Source organism: Dermochelys coriacea, chromosome 1 (genome assembly GCF_009764565.3).
Source record: "Dermochelys coriacea isolate rDerCor1 chromosome 1, rDerCor1.pri.v4, whole genome shotgun sequence".
In the NCBI taxonomy this organism is placed as follows: Eukaryota; Metazoa; Chordata; order Testudines; family Dermochelyidae; genus Dermochelys; species Dermochelys coriacea.
Window position 1 is genome coordinate 271,293,564 of NC_050068.2, and position 26,436 is coordinate 271,319,999.

Here is a 26,436-nt window from a genome sequence, read left to right on the forward strand (position 1 = left end):
TAGGTTGAAAATCTTAAATTTACTGACTCACCCTGTTTAGAAAATGTTGCCATCTCAACTTAAGATCAAGCACACAACTCAGAGTAACTATGTGACCAGCTGCAACCTTTGGTGATCCAGCAGCAATGTGGCTGACAAATATTATTTTTAGTGTGCTGAATGTAACCTTAATATTATCTCCCTGGAAACAGAAGCTGATGACCCAGCTTTAAAATGTTTTAATCAGACAAGATAGAGAGAAGCTGTAAAGCTTCTAAGTTCTAAAACACTTTAGGTTTTTGTGTGTGTTTTAAGTTCTAATATTTTTGGGAAGAAAAGCTCTAAAATAGAACAAACATTTTAGGAAAATATTCTGACTGCATTAAAAACCACAGTAGTTTTCCCCCCCTTAATTGAATAATTACTTTATATCGTATGGTATAAAACCTCAGGCTCAACCTCCCCTCTGCCTGTGCCTGGATAGATCTCTTAGGATTGACTTCATCTCTTTCCTTCTGCTACCAAGCATGACTGAATCTTCTGATGGGTCTGTCCCCTCCATGCTGACACCCTGGGTATTATCTCATGTCAGTGCTTCTCATGTAACATTTTCCGCTGTCATTTAGGAAGGTACCTCCTGGATTATAAGTATGTCTATATAATAATGGGCCCTTCCCCCTCCCCCCCATGTGCTATCACTTGCATCAGTGGAGGTTCTCTCAATTTTATACTGGTTTACCTTGAGAGAGGGAATTGGGCCCAATGTCTATCTTCTACTGGCTCAGCAGCTTCGATCCCAAAGGAAACCACAAAGCTTTAAAAACCATGGCCCAAATTGTCTGCCTGTCTAACTCCATTGGAGTTAGACAAGCAGAAACTTTAGCCTTATAGGTATATGATAGCTGCCACCTTGATCAACACTGGGGATTCAATTGGGGACCTCTACAGCTAAAACATGGATCTAAAGAGCCAGGCTCTGTAGCTAAAGTTATAATACTCTTATCCTCTGTGCGTTAGACAAAGAGGGAGTTGTATAACACATCCTGACCAGTGGCTTGCACATAATGCAGCAATGCTGAAAGCCGCTGTGCCTGCCAGGGGAGGAAGGCAGCCATTTGTCAAGACACACTGCACAGGAGTGGGAAGAGGGGAAATATTTGCCAAAGACACCAGGACAACTCCCCTACTCTTAAGAAAGATACCATGGGGTCTTTAATAGTTAAACAGAACAGGCTACAGTTAACTTAGGCATTTCAGAAGACCACCAGGCTTCCCACTGACTGTTGGTCTTTGAAGATAGGATAGATAAGCTGTGTTGGTTGGTGTTTACTTAATATAAACATGTCTCTTGGAACATCAGCCCTATTGAAATGATTCATCATCAGCAACATTTCAGACTCATGAAGTTCAAGGGCCTTGCAAGCACAATTGAAAGTTTAGTCCCCCTTCCAATTCTATCATTAAGGCTAGAGGTGGGGCAATACTGAAATCTTTTATTCAAATATCGAAATAGCCACACACCATATACCAAGTTCAACTAAAATGAGGGCCGTGATCTGAACCACCTCTGACTGGATTCCTCCAACTGTTCTCCTATCCAAAATCACTGCTATTTTTGTGCCTCTCAAAAAACTTGTCTAAGCAATATATTTCCCCAGGAAAATAGCTGAAGATGTGGGATAGCTTACCAACATTTTTAAAGAAGTAGATTTTCCAGCTGCTCTGCTTCCTTAAGTCCTCTCTTTCCCCTTCATTAAAGGGGCTATATTTCTAACTAAAGTGAAGCCCTTATTCTCTATAATCAGAAAGGACAGGCTGTCCTTCCCCCACTCAGGCATGGAGTGCAAGGTTACTTAAAAACAACTACAAAAAAAAACCCCAATCAACTGGGTAGGATCTTTGGAAATGAGTTCTGCAGTCCCCATAATTAGTCAGTTTCACTGCCAGCTATTCAAGCATCGCTTGTCTTGATTACTCCATCCTACCACTCTCCCTGCCCTTTCAACACAACAACTTCCTCACCACTCTATGCAAAATGCTTCCTCGGCGATGATCTTCCTTTCCTGATGCTTCATTCTGCCCTTTCAAGCCTTTCACTAGATTTCTCTTCAATGGACTTTCATTGATGTATCAAAGGCTATGGCTACACAACATAACTTATATTGCTCAGGGTGTGAATTACCTGCCCCCAGAGTGACATAACTTATACCAATTTAAGCAGTGTGTGTCCAACGCTATGTTGGAGGGAGAGCTTCTCCCGCTGACATAACTGCTGCCACTCGGAGGATGGGGATGGGGTATTAAGTAAATGGAAGAGCTCTCTCCAGTCAGCTGAGAGTGGCTACACTAGTGGCTTACAGCAGCGCAGCTGAAAGCTCTCTAGTGTAGCCATAGCCTGAGAGAACCTGGCCGATTTTTAGAGATGGTCAAATACTGCAAAAATAGATGTTGTGAATAGCAGCAGAATTTGCCAGATAACACAGCTGAATACTATTCTATCAGCTTGTACCCACTTTGTTTTATTATTTGTATTACAGTGATGCCTAAAGGTTCCAACTGATAGTGGATCCCCATTGTATTTGGCACTGTATGAACACAGAGTCCCTACCTTGAAGAACTAATAATTTAAATAGACAAGACAGATAAAAGATAGGCAGGGGCAACAGATGCACAGAGAGATGACTTACCCCAGGTCACATATAGCCAGGGCCGGCCTTAGGGGTGGGCCACTCGGGTGATCGCCAAAGGGCGCCATGGTCCATGGGTCACTGTGTGGCAGCGCTGATCTGTGCATGCTGCCGGTGTGGAGTCAGAATCTGCTCCCAGCTGGCAGAAGAGAGCTGCGTGGGAGGGCATCCAGATTTCTCTCTGCTCCTTCCCAGGGTGGGGGGGTGAGCAGTGATGCACAGGCACTGTTCCCCCCAACATTCCTCCATGACCCCCTTGGGGGCTGGGGGGGGGAAGCGAATAGCAACACCAAGCACTCCGTGCATCCAGGTCACTTTCCCCACCTGGGCTGTGCTGTGAGGCGAGCATCAGGAACTGCTGCTCTCTGCCCTCCCCCTATGCAGCCCATGGGAAAGTGACTGAGATGCAGGGAGCCCTGATGTTGCTCCTTGCTCCACCCCCCACAGCTCTCTAGGGGTGCGCAGAGGAGCAGTGTTGCAGGGGGGAGTGAGCAGCAATGCCATCTGCTCCCTGCGTTCAGGTCAGTTTCCCCACGTGGGCGTAGCAGGGCAGTGAAGGGGTTGGGGCATAGGGTGCACAGTGCAGAAGTTAGGAGTGAAGAGGGGAAAGCAGGGGTTAGGGGTGCAGGGGCACAGTGCAGAGGTTGGGGAACCTGGGGAGCCCACGAAGGCCAGGGGCAATGGGGGGGCACCATGTCCCCAGGGACTAGGAGGGCCAAAATACAAGTGCACCCAAGGCACAATTTTGCCTAAGGCCAGCCCTGCATATAGCAGGTCACTATCAGAGCTGGAGCAAGAATCCAGGCATTCTAACTCTCAGTCCAGTGCCCTGTCTACAGTGTTTCTCAAAGGCTAAAGCCTGCCTTGGACACTTTTTTTTTTAGCCTCCTGGCAAACATCAGATTCACTTGGCTCAAACAATTTCACTCTAAAGGTTCTGGGTTCTCAGAGCCAATTTAATCTTGGTGTCAAAACTGGCAGGGAGCAGATAGTGCCCGCCTTAATCAACTGACTGACAGAAAGGGGAGTCATGCCAGCAACAAACGCCAACTCCTATAAGAGGTTGACGTGGAAACCTGGGCAGGTTAAGGGGCCATAGAGGATTGCTGCTGCAGTTACATAACTTGGATTTTTAAAAAAAATGCGCAATCTGGCTTGCTTTGTGTTTTGACACGTGTTTGATGTCAATGCCCCTGTTTTATAGCCCTACTAAGGACTCATTGACAGAGAGCACTTAGAGCTTTATATAGATATGATGGTCTAACTTGGATTGGTTTCTGAACCAAAAGCTAGATTGTGGTGGAGGGATCTTTGCCAAAGAATTTTGTAAAGGTCACTTTAATGGTGCTTCATATTCTTACAAAGAGGAGTTATACAAAAGATTAACTTGGCAAATATATACGACTGGATACTGAATCACTGGGTTATTATAACTGAATATGAATAGCATTTCTGAAATGGCACAACATAAAAGAATTTAAGAGAAAGTGTCCTGCATTCCAATCATTCCAATGGGAGGTGTGATTTGAGCACTATATAGCTAACCTGAAATTTTGGGGGATAATTTTGGACGCAGCTTGCCCCAACCTAGCCCAGTCCCCTTCTGTGTGTTCAACAATATGTTGTAAGTGAACCCAAAGCTGGGTTCTGACTGTGTCTAAGGATTTGTCTTCACTGACAATTTTTTTTTTTTAAAACATCAGGGTAAATAATGTGTATTATTTATCCTGCTGTAAAAACACAGTGGAGATGAGGCACTTTAGGTTTACTGTGAAGTAAACTCCAAGTGGGGGTATAGTGCTGACCTTGCCTAGCTACCTCATGGTAAACACTACAAATATTACTTAAGATTTTTACAGAAAGAAAACTAGCATGTATGTTATCTCACTGTAAAAAAAAAAAACCCAGCACCTTTTTAAAGGACAGAAGACAAGGCCTAAGTAAGCTAGGCCTGGGCTGAGACTACTCTCTGTTCTTAGCTCAGGGTCGCTAAGGCACATTTCAGGCTCAGACATCTTGTCTGGGCCCTTCTTTGGGATGTGGGACTCCACAGTTCAGCCATCGCACATCATGGAACCAGTGCCTCAGACCGCTTGAGCCCTCTACTTGCTTATGCTTCTTCAGAGTTCCACCTAGCTATGGGCACTCTGGCTTCTACTTTAACTCTGTCAGGGACAACATGGGATGAAGGCATAGAACAAAGGCTTAGCAAAGGAATTACTTAACCAAAAATCACTTGATTCTTAAAAATCTGTCAAGAGTTACAGATCTTCACAAAATAACAGAAGACCCGAGATGCATCCTCCCCAATCTGATCTCATCTCTTCAGAAAGTCCACTGTCAGTGTTTCAGGGTAGGCAGAGCCCCTGCTGCTTTCTTTCCTTCAGCACAGTCTTCTTGCATGTGGCAATGAATTCTACCTCTCCAAACAGTGGAGATATGGAAAAAAAGATTAGAACGCTAAAGTTATGTTAATATTACACACAGAAAACTATGTTAAAAGAACATTATTAAGGTTGCAAAATCAAGCACTCACATGCTCAGCTAGTCCTAGTGTTTCTTCCACCCTAACTCCTTGTCCCAGTATTCCTTTTCCCCTGCTTCTGTTTACTAGTCCCTACTTTCAGTACCCCTCTGCCCAGGCTCCCTATTGCACTCTGCTTTCCTATTCATCCTCCAGTCCAGGTCTTGTCCCCTCTGCACTGAGATAAAGTAGCTTACTTCTCCACGCTTCCTGGGCATCAGGAGGGAGATTGATATTCACCCAAAAGTTCTAAAGGAACTCAAATGTGAACTTGCAGACCTACTAATTGTGGTATTTAAACTGTTGCTTAAATCAGTTGCTGTACCAGATGATTTGTGTGTAGCTAATGTGACTTTTTTTTTTTTTTTAAAAAGGCTCCAGAGGTGATCCTAGCAATTACAGGCCGGTAAGCCTAACTTCAGTAGTAGGCAAATAGGTTGAAACTATAATAAAAAATAGATAAACACAAATATATTGGAGAATAATCAACATGGCTTTTGTAAAGGGAAATCATGTCTCACCAATCCACTAGAATTCTTTGAGGGGGGTCAACAAGCATGGGGAGAAAGGTGATCCAGTGAATATAGCACTCAGACTTTCAGAAAGCTTTTGACAAGTTCCCTCACCAAAGCTCTTAAGCAAAGTAAGCAGTCATGGGATAAGAGGGAAGTGCCCCTCATGGATCAGTAACTGGTTAAAAGATAGGAAACAAAGGATAGGAATAGATGGTCAGTTTTCACAGTGGAGAGAGTTAAATAGCTGCATCCGATGAAGTGAGCTGTAGCTCACGAAAGCTTATGCTCTAATAAATTTGTTAGTCTCTAAGGTGCCACAAGTTTCAGAGTAGCAGCCGTGTTAGTCTGTATTCGCAAAAAGAAAAGGAGTACTTGTGGCACCTTAGAGACTAACAAATTTATTAGAGCATAAGCTTTCGTGAGCTACAGCTCACTTCATCGGATGCATTTGGTGGAAAAAACAGAGGAGAGATTTATATACACACACACAGAGAACATGAAACAATGGGTTTATCATACACACTGTAAGGAGAGTGATCACTTAAGATAAGCCATCACCAACAGCAGGGGGGGAAAGGAGGAAAACCTTTCATGGTGACAAGCCGGTAGGCTAATTCCAGCAGTTAACAAGAATATCAGAGGAACAGTGGGGGGTGGGGTGGGAGGGAGAAATACCATGGGGAAATAGTTTTACTTTGTGTAATGACTCATCCATTCCCAGTCTCTATTCAAGCCTAAGTTAATTGTATCCAGTTTGCAAATTAATTCCAATTCAGCAGTCTCTCGTTGGAGTCTGTTTTTGAAGCTTTTTTGTTGAAGTATAGCCACTCTTAGGTCTGTGATCGAGTGACCAGAGAGATTGAAGTGTTCTCCAACTGGTTTTTGAATGTTATAATTCTTGACGTCTGATTTGTGTCCATTCATTCTTTTACGTAGAGACTGTCCAGTTTGGCCAATGTACATGGCAGAGGGGCATTGCTGGCACATGATGGCATATATCACATATAACCTATCCTGAAGGACGAGCCATCGCTCTCTCAGATCTTGGGAGACAGACCAGTCCTTGCTTAAAGACAGCCCCCCAATCTGAAGCAAATACTCACCAGCAAGCACACACCACACAACAGAACCACTAACCCAGGAACCTATCCTTGCAACAAAGCCCGTTGCCAACTCTGTCCACATATCTATTCAGGGGATACCATCATAGGGCCTAATCACATCAGCCACACTATCAGAGGCTCGTTCACCTGCGCATCTACCAATGTGATATATGCCATCATGTGCCAGCAATGCCCCTCTGCCATGTACATTGGCCAAACTGGACAGTCTCTACGTAAAAGAATGAATGGACACAAATCAGACGTCAAGAATTATAACATTCAAAAACCAGTTGGAGAACACTTCAATCTCTCTGGTCACTCGATCACAGACCTAAGAGTGGCTATACTTCAACAAAAAAGCTTCAAAAACAGACTCCAACGAGAGACTGCTGAATTGGAATTAATTTGCAAACTGGATACAATTAACTTAGGCTTGAATAGAGACTGGGAATGGATGAGTCATTACACAAAGTAAAACTATTTCCCCATGGTATTTCTCCCTCCCACCCCACCCCCCACTGTTCCTCTGATATTCTTGTTAACTGCTGGAATTAGCCTACCTGCTTGTCACCATGAAAGGTTTTCCTCCTTTCCCCCCCTGCTGTTGGTGATGGCTTATCTTAAGTGATCACTCTCCTTACAGTGTGTATGATAAACCCATTGTTTCATGTTCTCTGTGTGTGTGTATATAAATCTCTCCTCTGTTTTTTCCACCAAATGCATCCGATGAAGTGAGCTGTAGCTCACGAAAGCTTATGCTCTAATAAATTTGTTAGTCTCTAAGGTGCCACAAGTACTCCTTCAAGGTGCCACAAGTACTCCTTTTCTTTTTGCGAATACAGACTAACACGGCTGCTACTCTGAAACCTGTTAAATAGCTGTGTCCTTCAAGGAACTGTACTGATAATGGTGCTGTTCAACCTTCATAAATGATCAGGAAAAAAAGAGTAAACAGTGAGGTGACAAAGTTTGCAAATGATACTAAATTACTCAATATAGTTAAGCCCAAAGCAAGAGTTACAAAGGGATCTCAGAAAACTAAGTGAATGGGCCCCCAAGAAGCAGAGGAAATTCATTGTTGATAAATGCAAAGTAATGCATACTGGAAAACATAATCCCAACTATTCATACAAGATGTGGTCTAACATTACCTGTTACCATTCAGGAAAGATCTTGGAATCATCGTGGGTAGTTCTCTGAAAACATCCACTCAATGTACAGCAGCAGTCAAAAAGACTAACAGAATGTTAGGAACCATTAGGAAAGGGATAAGATAGATAGTATCATAGGGCCGCTATATGAAGCCATTGTATGCCCACAACTTGAATACTACCTAGAGTTCTGGTTGTGCTATCCCAAAAAAGCTATTGGAATTGGAAAAGGTGGAGAAAAAGGGCAACAAAAATTAGGGGTCTGGAACAGCTTCCATACGAGGAGAGATTAAAAAGGCAGGGACTATTCAGCTTGGAAAAAGGATGATTAATGGGGGATATGACAGAGGTCTATAAATCATGAATGGTGTGGAGAAAATGAGTAAGGAAGTGTGATTTACCCCTTCACATAAGCACAAACCAGGGCTCACTCAATAAAATGTATAGGCAACAAGTTTAAAGCAAACATAAGGAAGTGCTTATTCACACAATGCACAGTCAACTTGTTGAATTTGTTACCACAGTATGTTGTGAAGGGTAAAAGTATTAGTGGGTTCAAAAAAGAATTTGATAAGTTCATGGAGGATAGGTCCATCAGGGGCTATTGGCCAAAGATGTTCAGGGATGCAATCCTATGACTGCTAGAAGGTGGGCCTGGGTGATGGTGGGTAGATTCCTCGATGCAGTGCCCTGTCCTTTTCACACTGTCTAAAGCATCTGGCACTGGCAGAAGAAAGGACACTGAACTATAGGGACCATTGGTCTGATCTAGTATGACCTTTTTTTTGTTCTTCAGTTGCTTTCAATGCTTCAGTTGCTTTCTTCTTTGCTCTCAATGCCCCCTCTCAAGGGTAACAAACCTTATGGATGGCGGGGAAGCGGTAGATGTGGTTCATCTTGACTTTAGTAAGCCTTTTGATATGTCTTGCATGCCCTTCTCGTAAACAAATTAGGGAAATACAACCTAGATGGAGCTACTTACTGTAAGGTGAGTGCAAATCATTCCCAGAGAGTAGTTATCAGTGATTCACAGTCAAGCTGGAAGGGCATATCAAGTGGGGTCCTGTAGGAATCAATTCTGGGTCCAGTTCTGTTCAATGGCTTCATAAATGATTTAGATAAAGGCATAAGTACACTTTATAAAGTTTGCGGATGATACCAAGCTGGGAGTGGTTGAAGTGCTTTGGAGGATAGGATTAAAATTCAAAATGATCTGGACAAACTGAAGAAATGGTCTGAAGTAAATAGGATGAAATTCAATAAGGACAAATGCAGAGTATTCCACTTAGGAAGGAACAATCAGTTGCACACATAAAAAATGGGAAATTACTTCCTAGGAAGGAGTTGTCATAAATATAAAGGGAAGGGTAAACACCTTTAAAATCCCTCCTGGCCAGAGGAAAAACACTTTCACCTGTAAAGGGTTAAGAAGCTAGGATAACCTCACTGGCACCTGAAGACAATGACCAATGAGGAGACAAGATACTTTCAAAGCTGGGAGGGGGAGAAACAAAGGGTCTGGGTCATGCTTTTGCTGGGGACAGAACAGGAATGGAGTCTTAGAATTTAGTAAGTAATCTAGCAAGATATGCGTTAGATTCTGATTTCTTTAAATGGCTGAGAAAATAAGCTGTGCTGAATAGAATGGATATTCCTGTTTTTGTGTCTTTTTGTAACTTAAGGTTTTGCCTAGAGGGATTCTCTATGTTTTGAATCTAATTACCCTGTAAGGTATTTAGCATCCTGATTTTACAGAGGTGATTCTTTTTACCTTTTCTTCTATTAAAATTCTTGTTTTAAGAAAACTGAGTTTGGGTCTGTGGTCACCTATGCAAATTGGTGAGGTTTTTTACCAAACCTTCCCCAGGAAAGGGGGTGCAAGGTTTTGGTGAGGATTTTTGGGGGGGAGGAAAAGACGTTTCCAAACGGCTCTTTCCTAATAAAAAACCCAGTTAGACGTTTGGTGGAGGCAGCGAAAGAGGCAGAACACCGAGAGGCTGCTCACAGGAGAGCTATGGAGGCAAAGGAAAAAGAAATGGAGGCAAGGGCCAAAGAAATGGAGGAGAAGAAAAAAGTGAGGAAGCATGTGGAGAAGGAGAAGGAAAAAGAGAGGAAGCATGCACTGGAGATGGAGAAGGAAAAGGCTCAGCAGAATATACCAACAAACTCTAGCAATCCTTCTCCCGGTACCACTTCCCATCCCAGAAAGTTCCCCATCTACAAGGCAGGCGATGATACTGAGGCCTTCTTAGAAGACTTCGAAAGGGCCTGCCTTGGGTACAGCATCTCTACAGACCAATACATGGTAGAGCTGAGGCCGCAGCTCAGTGGACCCTTAGCTGAGGTGGCAGCTGAAATGCCTAAGGAACACATGAACCCAATATGAACTGTTTAAAACCAAGGCGAGAATAAGAATGGGGCTAACCCCCCGAGCATTCCCGTCGGCGGTTTAGAGCCCTAAGGTAGAAACCAGAGGTGTCATTTACCCGACATGCCTACCACATTGTGAAACATTGGGATGCCTGGATATCAGGAGCAAGTGTTAAATCTCCAGCAGATTTGCCCTTCCTAATGCAAATGGAACAGTTCTTAGAGGGTGTTCCTGAGGAAATAGAAAGATACATCCTAGATGGGAAGCCCAAAACTGTAATCGAGGTGGGGGAGATTGGAGCCAAATGGGTGGAGGTGGCAGAAAAGAAAAAAAAACTGGTTGCAGTTGGAGCGGATATCAGAAGGGACAACCTCAGACCACCCCCTACTATCGGGGGCCACCCAAGGTCCCAGCTACCACCCAAGGAACCCTCCAGAGACCTTATCGTCCTGCCACACCATTCTCTGGCAACCCACCTCGCCCCAGTGACCCGTCAGCTGGACGATGTTTTAAATGCAATGAGACGGGGCATGTAAAGGCCAACTGCCCCAAGAACGCCAACAGATTACAGTTCATTGCACCGGAATCACAGCAGAGGTCCTCAGGCCCAGATACCTCCCAGATACCCTTGGAGCAGAGGGAAACTGAGTGTGGGTGGGAAGAAGGTCACCATGTGGAGGGACACCGGAGCACAAGTATCGGCTATCCATGCTTCCTTAGTGGACCCCAATTTAATCAACCCAGAGATCCAAGTGACAATTCAACCCTTCAGGTCCAACTCTTTCAATTTGCCTTTAGCCAAGTTGTCTGTCCAGTACAAGGGCTGGTCAGGAACGTGGACTTTTGCAATCTAGGATGATTATCCCATCCCCATCCTGTTGGGGGAAGACTTGGCCAATCATGTGAAGTCAGCCAAGAGGGTGGGAATGGTCACCCACAGCCAGGCTAAACAAGCTGTCACGCCTAGCTCTGTTCCAAAAACTTTTACCAGGACCTGGTCAGAGGTGATAGGCCCGGACACCAGGCCAATGTCTGCAACAGCAGTAGTGGATCCAGTCTCAGAGACCCAGACAGAGCCAGTCCCAGAACCGGAACCAGCAGAACAACCAACACCAGACCCATTGCCAGCACTGAATCCAGTACTTGCAACCTCAACCCCAGAGGGCCCCACCGAACCTGAACCGGCAGCAGCCGATAACCCTACACAAGAGGCTCAACCGGAGCCTGAACCCCAACATAGTGCACCAGCGGAGAGCGGTTCATAGTCAACAGAAACAGCCCCATCCCCTACATCGCTTCCAGAAGGACCGAGCACAAGTCCACAATCCAATGAGGAACTGATGTCTCCAGCATCAAGGGAACAGTTCCAGACCAAACAGGAAGTAGATTAAAGCCTCCAGAGAGCTTGGACGGCGGCACGAAGCAACCCACCACCTCTCAGCTCTTCTAATTGATCCAGGTTTGTTGTATAAAAGTCATTTCTACAAGGAAACTCTTTCTGGTGGACACCAGGAAGACTGCCATCCTCAGAGACAGTTGGTAGTTCCAACTAAGCACTGGGTCAAGCTCTTGAGCTTAGCCCACGATCATCCTAGTGGCCATGCTGGGGTGAACAGGACCAAAGACTGGTTGGGAAGGTCATTCCACTGGGAGGGAATGGTCAAGGATGTTTCTACCTATATCCGGTCTTGTGAGGTATGCCAAAAAGTGGGAAAACCCCAAGACCAGGTCAAAGCCCCTCTCCAGCCACTCCTCATCCTTTAAGTTCCATTTCAGTGAGTAGCTGTAGATATTCTGGGTCCTTTTCCAAAAAAGACACCCAGAGAAAAGCAGTACATACTGACTTTCATGGATTTTGCCACCTGATGGCCAGAAGCAGTAGCTCTAAGCAACACCAGGGCTAAAAGTGTGTGCCAGGCACTAGCAGACATTTTTGCCAGGGTAGGTTGGCCCTCTGACATCCCCACAGATGCAGGAACTAATTTCCTGGCAGGAACTATGGAAAGCCTTTGGGAAGCTCATGGGGTAAAATCACTTGATTGCCACTCCTTACCACCATCAAACAAATGGCATGGTGGAGAAGTTTAATGGAACTTTGGGGGCCATGATACGTAAATTCGTAAATGAGCACTCCAATGATTGGGACCTAGTGTTGCAGCAGTTGCTCTACAGAGCTGTACCACATCCTAATTTAGGGTTTTCACCATTATATATGGTGAACTTATATATGCCGCGAGGTTAAGGGGTCGTTACAGTTGGTGAAGCAGCAATGGGAGGGATTTACACCTTCTCCAGGAACTAACATTCTGGACTTTGTAACCAACCTACAAAACATCCTCCGAACCTCTCTAGCCCTTTCTAAAGAAAACCTACAGGATGCTCAAAAAGAGCAAAAAGCCTGGTATGATAAACATGAGAGCGTTCCTTCAAAGTAGGAGACCAGGTCATGGTCTTAAAGGCACTCCAGGCGCATGAAATGGAAGAGTTGTGGGAAGGGCCATTCACGGTCCAGGAGCGCCTGGGAGCTGTTAATTATCTCATTGGATTCCCCACCTCCAACCGAAAGCCTAAGGTATATCATATTAATTCTCTAAAGCCCTTTTATTCCAGAGAATTAAAGGTTTGTCAGTTTACAGTCCAGGGAGGAGATGACGCTGAGTGGCCTGAAGGTGTCTACTATGAAGGGAAAAGTGCTGGTGGCGTGGAAGAGGTGAACCTCTCCATGACCGTCGGGCATAAGCAACGAAAGCAGATCCAGGAACTGTGCACTAGCTATGTGCCGACGTTCTCAGCCACCCCAGGACTGACTGAATGGGCATACCACTCCATTGACACAGGTAATGCTCACCCAATTAAAGTCCAATCTTATCGGGTGTCTCCTCAAGCTAAAACTGCAATAGAACGGGAGATCCAGGATATGTTACAGATAGGTGTAATCCACCCCTCTGGCAGTGCATGGGCATCTCCAGTGGTTCTAGTTCACAAACCAGATGGGGAGATACGTTTTTGCGTGGACTACCATAAGCTAAATGCTGTAACTCACCCAGATAACTATCCAATGCCACGCACAGATGAACTATAAGAGAAACTGGGATGGGCCCAGTTCATCTCTACCTTGGACTTAACCAAGGGGTATTGGCAGGTACCACTAGATGAATCTGCCAAGGAAAGATCAGCCTTCACCCCCCATGTCAGGCTGTATGAATTTAATGTACTCCCTTTCGGGCTGCGGAATGCACCCGCCACCTTCCAAAGAGTTGTAGATGGTCTCCTAGCGGGATTAGAAGAATATGCAGTCACTTACCTTGACGATGTGGCCATATTTTTGGATTCCTGGGCAGAACACCTGGAACATCTACAAAAAGTCTTTGAGCGCATAAGGGAGGCAGAACTAACTGTTAAGGCTAAGAAGTGTCAAATAGGCCTAAACAGAGCGACTTACCTTGGACACCAGGTGGGTCAAGGAACTGTCAACCCCCTACAGGCCAAAGTGGATGCTATCCAAAAGTGGCCTGTCCCAAGGTCAAAGAAACAGGTTCAATCCTTTTTAGGCTTGGCTGGTTATTACAGACAATTTGTACCACAATACAGCCAAATTGCCACCCCACTGACAGACCTAACCAAAAAGAAACAGCCAAATGCCGTTCAGTGGACCGGAAAGTGTCAGAAGGCCTTTAACCAGCTTAAGGCAACACTCATGTCTGACTCTGAACTAAGGGCCCCAGACTTCGACAAACCATTCTTAGTAACCACAGATGCATCCGAGCGTGGTGTGGGAGCAGTTTTAATGCAGGAAGGACCGGATCAAGAATTCCACCCTATAATGTTTCTCTGCAAAAAGCTGTCTGAGAGGGAAAGCAAGGGAGAGGGTCAGTCACTGAAAAAGAATGTTACGCCATTGTCTACGCTCTGGAAAAGCTACGCCCATATGTTTGGGGACGGCGTTTCCACCTGCAAGCCGACCATGCTGTGCTACAGTGGCTTCATACCACCATGGGAAATAAAAAACTTATTTGGTGGAGTTTAGCTCTCCAAGATTTTGATTTAGACATCCCACACATCTCAGGAGCTTCTAACAAAGTGGCTGATGCACTCTTCTGTGAAAGTTTCCCAGAATCAACTAGTTAAATCATCCTTGAGATGTGGAAAATATTGTTAGTCTTTATATACTTGGTAGTATATTTAGAGGTGTATGTGTTTTATTAACTGTTTTTTCCTAGAGCTCCAGGAAGAAATCCCAGCCAGCGTTTCACCCTATCTGTGATTTGGGGGGCATGTCATAAATATAAAGGGAAGGGTAAACACCTTTAAAATTCCTCCTGGCCAGAGGAAAAACCCTTTCACCTGTAAAGGGTTAAGAAGTTAGGATAAACTCACTGGCACCTGACCACAATGGCCAATGAGGAGACAAGATACTTTCAAAGCTGGGGGAGGGGGAGAAAAAAAAGGGTCTGTCTGGGTGAGGCTTTTTCTGGGGACAGAACAGGAATGGAGTCTTAGAATTTAGTAAGTAATCTAGCTAGATATGCATTAGATTATGATTTCTTTAAATGTCTGAGAAAATAAGCTGTGCTGAATAGAATGGATATTCCTGTTTTTGTGTCTTTTTGTAACTTAAGGTTTTGCCTAGAGGGATTCTCTATGTTTTGAATCTAATTACCCTGTAAGGTATTTAGCATCCTGATTTTACAGAGGTGATTCTTTTTACCTTTTCTTCTATTAAAAATCTTGTTTTAAGAAAACAATGCTTTTTCATGGATCTTAAGATCCAAGGGTTTGGATCTGTGGTCACCTATGCAAATTGGTGAGGATTTTTACCAAACCTTCCCCAGGAAGGGGGGGTGCAAGGTTTTGGTGAGGATTTTTTTTTTGGGGGGGGGGAAGACGTTTCCAAACGGCTCTTTCCTAATAAAAAACCCAGTTAGACATTTGGTGGTGGCAATGAAAGTCCAAGGGCAAAAAGTAAAATAGTTTACACCTTGGGGAAGTTTTAACCTAAGCTGGTAAAAGTAAGCTTAGGAGGTTTTCATGCAGGTTCCCACATCTGTACCCTAGAGTTCAGAGTGGGAAATGAACCTTGACAGGAGTACTGCAGAAAGATCTGGGGGTTATAGTGGATCACAAGGGGATAAATATGAGTCAACAGTGTAACACTGTTGCAAAAAAAAAAAAGTGAACCATCATTCTGGGATGTATTACCAGGAGTTTTGTAAGCAAGACGAGAGGTAATTCTTTCGCTCTACTCCATGCTGATTAGGCCTCAGCTGGAGTATTGTGTCCAGTTCTGGGTACCACATTTCAGGAAGGATGTGGACAAATTGGAGAAAGTCCAGAGAACAGCAACAAAAATGATTAAAGGTCTAGAAAACAACCTATGAGGGAAGATTGAAAAAACTGTGTTTTAATTAGTTTGGAGAAGTGAAGACTGAGAGGGGACATAACAGTTTTCAAGTACATAAAAGGCTGTTACAAGGAGGAAGGAGAAAAATCATTCTCCTTAACCTCTGAGGATAGGACAAGAAGCAATGGGCTTAAATTGCAGCAAAGGCGGTTTAGGTTAGACCTTAGGAAAAACTTCCTAACTATCAGGGTGGTTAAGCACTGGAATAAATTGCCTAGGGAGGTTATGGAATCTCCATCTGTCAATGCTGATTCCCCACTCTGGCACTTTGAGTGGATTTAAAGGATTTGCAAGGATTTAAAAAAAAAAAACAAAAAACTTGACACTCCAGGCTTGTAGTAAACCCCCAAGGTTACAGCTTTTCTCTGACCTTGGCTTGGTAACGCTGCCACCACTCAAGTGAAAAACTGCCTCTTGCATATCCTGGAAAAACTCACTTGGGAAGTTTTCCCTAAGGCCCCTCGGCTTTTCCACCCCTCCCTCAGGGAAGCCGAGAAGAAAAGAAACAAAAAGGGAAACCCAACTGTTGCCACCAGTTAATTGAAAGACATATGGACAGACCCTTTAAAACAAGATAACTGGCTCTATGGATGAGGGGAAAGCAGTGAACGTGTTGTTCCTTGACTTTAGCAAAGCTTTTGACACGGTCTCCCACAGTATTTTTGCCAGCAAGTTAAGGAAGGATGGGCTGGATGAATGGACTATAAGGTGGATAGAAAGTTGGCTAGATTGTCGGGCTCAACAGGTAGTGATCAATGGCTCCATGTCTAGTTGGCAGCAGGCATCAAGTGGAGTGCCCCAAGGGTCGGTCCTCGGGCTGGTTTTGTTCAAGATCTTCATAAATGATCTGGAGGATGGTGTGGATTGCACCCTCAGCAAGTTTGCAGATGACACTAAACTGGGAGGAGAGGTAGATACGCTGGAGAGTAGGGATAGGATACAGAGGGACCTAGACAAATTAGAGGATTGGGCCAAAAGAAATCTGATGAGGTTCAACAAGGACAAGTGCAGAGTCCTGCACTTATGACGGAAGAATCCCATGCACCGCTACAGACTAAGGACCAAATGACTAGGCAGCAGTTCTGCAGAAAAGAACCTAGGAGTTACAGTGGATGAGAAGGTGGATACGAGTCAGTGTGCCCTCGTTGCCAAGAAGGCCAATGGCATTTTGGGCTGTATAAGTAGGGGCATTGCCAGCAGTTTGAGGGATGTGATCGTTCCCCTCTATTTGACATTGGTGAGGCCTCATCTGGAGTACTGTGTCCAGTTTTGGGCCCGACACTACAAGAAGGATGTGGAAAAGTTGGAAAACGTCCAGTGGAGGGCAACAAAAATGATTAGGGGACTGGAACACATGACTTATGAGGAGTGGCTGAGGGAGCTGGGATTGTTTAGTCTGCAGAAGAGAAGAATGAGGGGGGATTTGATAGCTGCTTTCAACTACCTGAAAGGGGGTTCCAAAGAGGATGGATCTAGACTGTTCTCGGAGGTAGCAGATGACAGAACAAGGAGTAATGGTCTCAAGTTGCAGTGGGGGAGGTTTAGGTTGAATATTAGGAAAAATTTTCACTAGGAGGGTGGTGAAACACTGGAATGCATTACCTAGGGAGGTGGTGGAATCTCCTTCCTTAGAAGTTTTTAAGGTCAGGCTTGACAAAGCCCTGGCTGGGATGATTTAGTTGGGGATTGGTTCTGCTTTGAGCAGGGAGTTGGACTAGATGACCTCCTGAGGTCCCTTCCAACCCTGATATTCTATGATTTTAAGACATAAAACCCAATCAGGTTCTTTAAAAAGGTAAATTTTATTAAAAAACAAAGAGAAAGAAAATACATCTGGAACTTAGGCTTTTGTTAGATTTTAAAACAATTCCAAAAATTAAGCACCCAAAATAGCTTTCTTGGGGGTTCAGCTTAAAGGTTACAAGCAATCAGAAGCATCTGGACTTAGCACAGGAGTCCACAAACCTTACAGAGAATAAAAGAAAATAACTTAACCGCATCTATCTAAACATTCGCTGTCCCAATGAATCCTTTTAGGTATGGAAGATAAAGTTTGGACCAGGTCTGAAAATTTACACAGCATTCCAGCTGCCCCTGTCTCTTCAGCCCAGAGCAAACAGAGAGACGAAGGGAAAGCTTCCCCCCCACCATTTTAAAAAGTTCTAGCCTTCCCATTGGCTCTTTTGGTCAGGTGCCCACTCCTTTTTCTTTACCTGGGGGACTTTGTTAACCCTTTACAGGTAAAGCAAGCAGAGAACAGCCACCAAGAGGGACTTTATAGCTAACTAGCTGGCTGGGTGTCCATAAAAGGGAGCTCCCCCCACTTCATTTATCACACCATCATTGGAAATTTTTAAGAGCCAGTTAGACAAACACCTGTCAGGGACGGTCTAGAGATAGTCCTGTCAGGAGTGCAAAGGACTGGACTAGATGACCTCTTGAGGTCTCTTCCAATCCTATGTTTATGATTCTATGACTCAAGAAGAGAAAGAGTCAGGGAGTTGACAAATCCAACGTTCAGGAGTGTAGATAGGATAGGAAGGGAGAGAAATGCAGCAGAATATTCTAAAGAATGGAGAGAGTTAGGAACAGCGGGGGAAAAGTGAAGAGACAACTTGGAGGGAAAAGAATGACATGGAAAGAATAAGGGGAACTGCTAACACACATTAGTAGTGTTCCAGAAGCTTAGCTATAGAGGATGCTATCAGAGCCAGTAAACTATGAGTAAAAGGCTCAACTGCCACCATTCAATTACATTGTTACTTTCTTGTTAAAAGGAGGGATGAGGAGCTGGGGATTGTATTTCGGCACAAGTCTGAAATCTCTGCTCCTTGTTTGTTCAAAAGCTGAATTTTCGTAAGTTTCATGTTCTGTCAAGAATGTGCTCCTGTGCTGCCTCCCAGTCTGTGCTGTGCTCAGCATATCTATTCTGCTGGAGAGCCCTATGGCATGGGAGGTAGGGGGTTTTGGTGGAGGGTCTTTAGAGCTTGAATTTGCTTCATCCTACGGTCCAAAGCTTAACTTGCATGAGTTTTAGCATGTAGCAAGATGCATCAGTTTATTCTGGCATTTTCTTAATTTAGTCCCATCGCCAGAGGGTTTCCATCCATTGACATGCGTGAGTGAGAAAGACAGGGATGGATGTGATTAGTGCCAAATGTTGGCAAGAGTTGTTCATTCACTTTAACTTCAACCCAGTGCCCAGCTATCCCAATGATAGGTACCCCACATCTGAATAGAAGAATAGGATGAGACTTGCTGTGGAGGTGTCTCATGACAGTCAAACGCAAAGGACGCTGACATGGGCAGAGTGTAAAAAAAGCAACAGCATATTAAGAAATAGTTTTACCATCAAAAGCTGTAGTAAGTACAAAGGCTTGTATGTCATATAAATGCATTGCTTTCATAAGGTGCTCAGAATTTCACAGATAACACTGTTTCATGTACCAGAAAATGGTGCTCACCAATTCTTTGTCCGTGACAACGCAAAAAGGAAAAAAATTCTCCTGAAAATTTCACACTCACTGCAGGGTCAAAAGAGAAGAGCATATTAAGAAATAGTTTTACCATCAAAAGCTGTAGTAAGTACAAAGGCTTGTATGTCATATAAATGCATTGCTTTCATAAGGTGCTCAGAATTTCACAGATAACACTGTTTCATGTACCAGAAAATGGTGCTCACCAATTCTTTGTCTGTGATAACGCAAAAAGGAAAAAAATTCTCCTGAAAATTTCACACTCACTGCAGGGTCAAAAGAGAAGAGCCACATCAATATGGTCTATGACTGTACTTGTGGGCATAGACAGCTGGAGGCACTTCCGCCTCCTCAGAAATTAGGGATTGCATTAACAGTACTAGAAATACTGAGTCTGGAACAGAAGCGCCTTTATCTGATTTTATTAAAAGTGGACAAATTTGGCCATGGCACTGAACTTTTCATCAAGCGTTCCTTTTTCAAAACATGAGCAAAAATAAAATAAAATAAATTAAAATAAATAAAATAGTTTACAAATCTGAAAAAGTGTCAATGACCTTTACCCTAGGTTTCTTTAAATGAATTCATCTGCAACATCTATAACTTCTAAATTCCCGGTTTTGTCTTTGCATACATGTAAAGTCATACATCAGTTGAGATGTGTTTCTCCCATGGTGGATCAAAGCCATGGTTTAATATACTATAGAGCACTGAAACTACGCTCTTTTACAACACTGGTTGTTGGTACCACCAAAATCATTTGTATCAACTTCAACACTATGGAAAATAGCTGATATTTGGTTTAGTTGAATGAACTGAGATACTTCTGAACTGAATTCAATGATCTGTCTGTAAGCAGACAGTTGACTTACAACAGATAAAGCTGAGTAATCAGTAGATCAGATCATGATTGAAATCAGATCCATACACTTGAAGCACGTCTTTAACTTGCGTTTCTGTTGTGTTTGGAGTGTTATGAAAGTTTCAAGATTTTGAATAACTTTGTAGCCTCTCTGTTCAAATCTTGATTGAATTCTGGTAAAGTCAATTACCTTTAAGTAGATGTACTTTTAAAATTGCTTTGCTGAATATGGGTAGCTGGATTCACCTGTCCCTGTATGTGTTTTCTTGGGAACTTCTCTTTTCCTTGGAGCCCAGGCATTGTCACTGTATCCAACTTTAAACTGCTCTGGTGGATTTGCTCCCAGAATACATTGTAGCTGTCATCTGATTGGGTGGACTGAAATGAATTAAGTGTTTGTGTCATAAGAGATTGGCCTTCTGTTGTTGAAGCATCTGATCCTGGCAGAATTTTGGACAGATTGTCTACCATGTTTAGGATTTTTGATCTAGTTAAATACCAAATAAAAAAATTACACTTTTCCATTTAAGCTGCTCTGCCACCAATTCAAGCTCTGCTTTCAGGATCTTTCATTGCATCCTTTCAAAATTCCCAAGTTGCACACTGGTAATTCTCAGAAACTGAAGCCAATGCTTCTGCCTAGAGAGATCACAGGGACTGCCAGATCATCTAGTCTGACCTTGTTAGATAGAGGATATGGATGTCTAATAATGTACTTAACACTTCATATATAGTGTCCTGAAATATAGCATATAGTTTGGGTACTTTTTTTTAAATTAACTTTGTGATTTTGTAAAGAATTTCAAGAATCTCTTAGGGTAGTATTTTCAATAGCATGATCCTGGCACGCCAAATTCAAAACACAGCCATTGCAATGAGTGTACACAGCTCATGTTTCCTCCCGTGTCATTCTGGTTACCACACTTGATACTAGTCTTGCTGTATTAACAGCACAATCATAGTATTGTCCATGACAGTTGTTAATCCTCTGATTTAAATTCAATAACATATCTTTAATTACTGATAGGATTACCTTCATTGCTGTACAGGCTACATTGTCCAATTAACTCTTCATGAACATTCATATCATCATCCACAGATCACAGGCAAAAAAACAACTAAACAAAAAATGAAAACTAAGAAACCCTCAAACCCACTTGCCATTTGTTGGAGAAACCTGCTTCGTCTACCATAGATAAATACCACTTTCCAGAAATTTTCGCCAAAATATCTTGACTTTAAGACCCATGATTTCCATTGTCTCACTTTGAAAACTGAACTTGTGAATTAGTCTTAGCTCTCTTTCAGCATCTTTGAAATATCAGGATCATGTTCTGCCTGAAAACAAAGCAGCTGAAGAAAGCTGCAGTCAACCTCCCCACTTAAGGATATATTTTCAGCTTGTTCAGTATAATGGCAAGATAATGTACACGTAATATTGTCATTAGGATCTTCTTGTTTTCTTCTGAGTGTACTGAAAACTTAGCATGTCACCAATGTTCTTTGTGGTCTTTTAAACACTGTCAGCTGCTTTGTGGTGACATGAAGTTTGGTGCCTTTCACATTTGTCTTGAGCCTTTTTCCAATTAGAGACACCAGGGTGTGCAAAAGTGTCATCTGTGTAATTAGTCAAAAGTAGTTCATGCCTAAAAGCTGTACAACCATGGAAACAAAAGTACTCAGTCACTACCTTCAGAATAATGGAGCCATTGAAAGTCATCATAGAAGCATAGAATATCAGGAAGGGACCTCAGGAGGTCATCTAGTCCAACCCCCTGCTCAAAGCAGGACCAATCCCCAACTAAATCATCCCTGCCAGGGCTTTGTCAAGCCTGACCTTAAAAACCTCATAGGAAGGAGATTCCACCACCTCCCTAGGTAATGGATTCCAGTGCTTCACCACCCACCTAGTGAAAAAGTTTCCTAATATCCAACCTAAACCTTCCCCACTGCAACTTGAGACCATTACTTCTCGTTCTAAGTGGTAGCAGATGACAGAACAGACTAGATCCATCCTCTTTGGAACCCCCTCATTCTTCTCTTCTGCAGACTAAACAATCCCAGTTCCCTCAGCCTCTCCTCATAAATCATGTATTCCAGTCCCCTAATTTTTGTTGCCCTCTGCTGGATGTTCTCCAATTTTTTCACATCCTTCTTGTAGTGTGGGGCCCAAAACTGAACACAGTACTCCAGATGAGGCCTCACCAATGTCGAATAGAGGGGAACGATCACATCCCTCGATCTGCTGGCAATGCCCCTACTTATACAGCCCAAAATGCCATTGGCCTGCTTGGCAACATATCCAGCTTCTCATCCACTATAACCCTTAGGTCCTTTTCTGCAGAACTGCTGCCTAGCCATTCGGTCCCTAGTCTGTAGTCGTTCATCCTAAGTGCAGGACTCTGCATTTGTCCTTGTTGAACCTCATCAGATTGTTTTTGGCTCTATCCTCTAATTTGTCTAGGTCCCTCTGTATCCTATCCCTACCTTCCAGTGTATCTACCTCTCCTCCCAGTTTCGTGTCATCTGCAAACTTGCTGAGGGTGCAATCTACACCATCCTCCAGATAATTAATAAAGATCTTGAACAAAACCGGCCCCAGGACCGACCCTTGGGGCACTCTGCTTGATACCTGCTGCCAACTAGACATGGAGCCATTGATCACTATCCGTTGAGCCTGACAATCTAGCCAGCTTTCTGTCCAACTTATAGTCCATTTATCCAACCCATCCTTCTTTAACTTGCTGGCAAGAATACTGTGGGAGACAGTATCAAAAGCTTTGCTAAAGTCAAGGAATAACATGTCCACTGCTTTCCCCTCATCTACAGAGCCAGTTATCTCATCATAGAAGACAATTAGATTACTCAGGCATGACTTGCCCTTGGTGAATCCATGCTGACTGTTGCTGATCACTTTCCTCTCTTTTAAGTGCTTCAGAATTGATTCCTTGAGGACCTGCTTCGTGATTTTTCCAGGGACTGAGGTGAGGCTGACTGGCCTGTAGTTCCCCGGATCCTCCTTCCTTTTTTAAAGATTGGCTCTACATTAGCCTTTTTCCAGTCATCCAGGACCTCCCCCGATCGCCATGAGTTTTCAAAGATAATGGCCAATGGCTCTGCAATCACATCCGCCGACTCCTTTAGCAGTCTTGGAAGGAGCACATCCAGCCCCATGAACTTGTGCTCATCCAGCTTTTCTAAATAGTCCTGAACCACTTCTTTCTCCATAGAGGGCTGGTCACCTCATCCCCATGCTGTGCTACCGAGTGCAGTAGTCTGGGAGCTGACCTTGTTCGTGAAGACAGAGGCAAAAAAAGCACTGAGTACATTAGCTTTTTCCACATCCTCTGTCACTAGGTTGCCTCCCTCATTCAGTAAGGGGCCCACACTTTCCTTGACTTTTTCTTCTTGTTCTTAACATACCTGAAGAAACCCTTCATGTTACTCCTAACATCTCTTTCTAGCTGCAACTCCAAGTGTAATTCTGATTTCATGCCTGCTTGCCTGAGCAATATTTTATACTCTTCCCTGGGTCATCAAACCCAGGCTGAAAGAATGGCCTTGTTTTCCAAAGTTGCACACCGGGTAAAGCTTCAGTCACGGTTGATGAAGTGTTTCAGAAATGCTAAGAGTGTCAGGCATCCTGTATTTGGTTCCTGTTGCAGGCAATGTCAGAGACAGCTCAGTGCTACAACCAGCAGAAGTTGATCCACTTATTGTTGGAAGTGTAGTTTCCACCTTTTTGATCAGCAATGTGTTAAGGGATTCCATTTTAGCACCCTGAAGATGTATGCTATGTTTCTGTACTTCACTCACCTAATAAGAATGGCATAGGGTTGCTGAGCTAAAAACAAACAAACCCCACAGTATTCTGTGGCAAACTGAATCATTAGGCTAGCCTCTAGGTTTTATATAGTTATTGGGTTCTTTGCAGAACAGTCTAGAATGTGGCAGAATGAGGAAAGGGAATAGTGTACACCTGAGCTGATTACACTGGAAAACAATTGCTTTTGTTTTGTTTATGTAACACCTTGGGCTCCTCTCATATCCAGAGAGGCTGAAAAAACCACAATTAACATGGATCCTGGAGGGCTTTTAGTCCCCAGGCATGAGGGGTCTGAGATCAGAGGCTACAAAAGGAAAGAATCATGGACTTCATGTCTGTTCTTTCCTCTTCCTTGTGAAAGGAACACATTGAATGTGTGCAGGAGTGGAAGGGAAGGAAAAAAGAGAAGGGCCAATCAGGAGGTTCTGGGAATTAGTCCCAGATGAGTGGCAGCTGCTGGACCTATCCCAGGTCTCCCTTGAAGAGAGGGGGGAATCAGAAGTCCTCTTGCACAGAGCATCAGCCTTTGTGAAAGAAGGAGAGAAACAGTCAGCCTGGCTGTGGAAAGAGTGGGATAAGCATAGACAGGTGAGCTTCACCCAGCGTTGATCTTCACAAGAAGAGGAGACCCTGCTGGCAGGCTCAGTTGCAGAAGAGATGTTCAACTCAGCCCAGGCAGCCAAGAGCCAGCTAATATCCTGGTGGAACTACTAACTGTAGTCTGTAACCTATAATTTAAATCAGCTCCTGTACCAAATGACTGGAGGGATGCCAGTTTTTTAAATGGGATCCAGAGGTGATCCTGGCAATTTCGGATCAGTAAGCCTGACTTCAGTACCTGGCAAACTGGTTGAAACTATAGTGAAGAACAGAATTGTCAGACACATAGATGAACATAATTTGTAGGGGAAGAGTCAACATGGTTTTTGTAAAGGGAAATCATGCCTCACCAATCTACTTGAATTCTTTGAGGGAGTTAACAAGCATGTGGACCAAGGGGATCCAGTGGATATAGTGTACTTAGATTTTCAGAAAGCCTTTGACAAGGTCCCTGACCAAAGGCTCTAAAGCAAAGTAAGCAGTCATGGGATAAGAGGAAAGGTCCTCCCATGGACTGGTAACTGGTTAAAAGATAGGAAACAAAGGGTAGGAATAAATGGTCAGTTTTCAGATTGGAGAGAGGTAAATAGTGGTGTCCCCCATGGTTCGGTACTGGGCAAAGTCCTATTCAACATATTCAGAAATTATCTGGGAAAAGGGGTAAACAGTAAGGTGGCAAAATTTGCAAATGATACAAAACTACTCAAGGTAGTTAAGTTCCAGGCAGACTGCGAAGAGCTCTCAAACCTGGGTGACTGGGCAATAAAAAGGCAGATGAAATTCAATGTTGATAAATGCAAAGTAATGCACATTGGAAAACATAATCTCAACTATACATACAAAATGATGGGTCTAAATTAGATGTTATCACTCAAGAAAGATCTTGGAGTTGTTGTGGATAGTTCTAATCTCTGCAAACATCCACTCAATGTGCAGCGAAAGTTAAAAAAGCAAACAGAATGTTGGGAATCATTAAGAAAGGGATAGATATAATAAGACAGAAAATGTCATATTGCCTCTATATAAATCCATGGTATGCCCACATCTTGAATATTGCATGCAGATGTGGTCGCCCCATCTCAAAAAGATATTTTGGAATTGGAAAAGATTCAGAAAAGGGCAACGAAAATGATCAATATCTTCAATGATCAATATCTTTGTTCAATATCTTCATAAATGATCTGGAGGATGGTGTGGATTGCACTCTCAGCAAATTTGCGGATGATACTAAACTGGGAGGAGTGGTAGATACGCTGGAGGGGAGGGATAGGATACAGAAGGACCTAGACAAATTGGAAGATTGGGCCAAAAGAAATCTAATGAGGTTCAATAAGGATAAGTGCAGGGTCCTGCACTTAGGATGGAAGAATCCAATGCACCGCTACAGACTAGGGACCGAATGGCTCGGCAGCAGTTCTGCGGAAAAGGACTTGGGGGTGACAGTGGACGAGAAGCTGGATATGAGTCAGCAGTGTGCCCTTGTTGCCAAGAAGGCCAATGGCATTTTGGGATGTATAAGTAGGGGCATAGCGAGCAGATCGAGGGACGTGATCGTTCCCCTCTATTCGACACTGGTGAGGCCTCATCTGGAGTACTGTGTCCAGTTTTGGGCCCCACACTACAAGAAGGATGTGGATAAATTGGAAAGAGTACAGCGAAGGGCAAGAAAAATGATTAGGGGTCTAGAGCACATGACTTATGAGGAGAGGCTGAGGGAGCTGGGATTGTTTAGTCTGCAGAAGAGAAGAATGAGGGGGATTTGATAGCTGCTTTCAACTACCTGAAAGGGGGTTTCAAAGAGGATGGCTCTAGACTGTTCTCAATGGTAGCAGATGACAGAACGAGGAGTAATGGTCTCAAGTTGCAATGGGGGAGGTTTAGATTGGATATTAGGAAAAACTTTTTCACTAAGAGGGTGGTGAAACACTGGAATGCGTTACC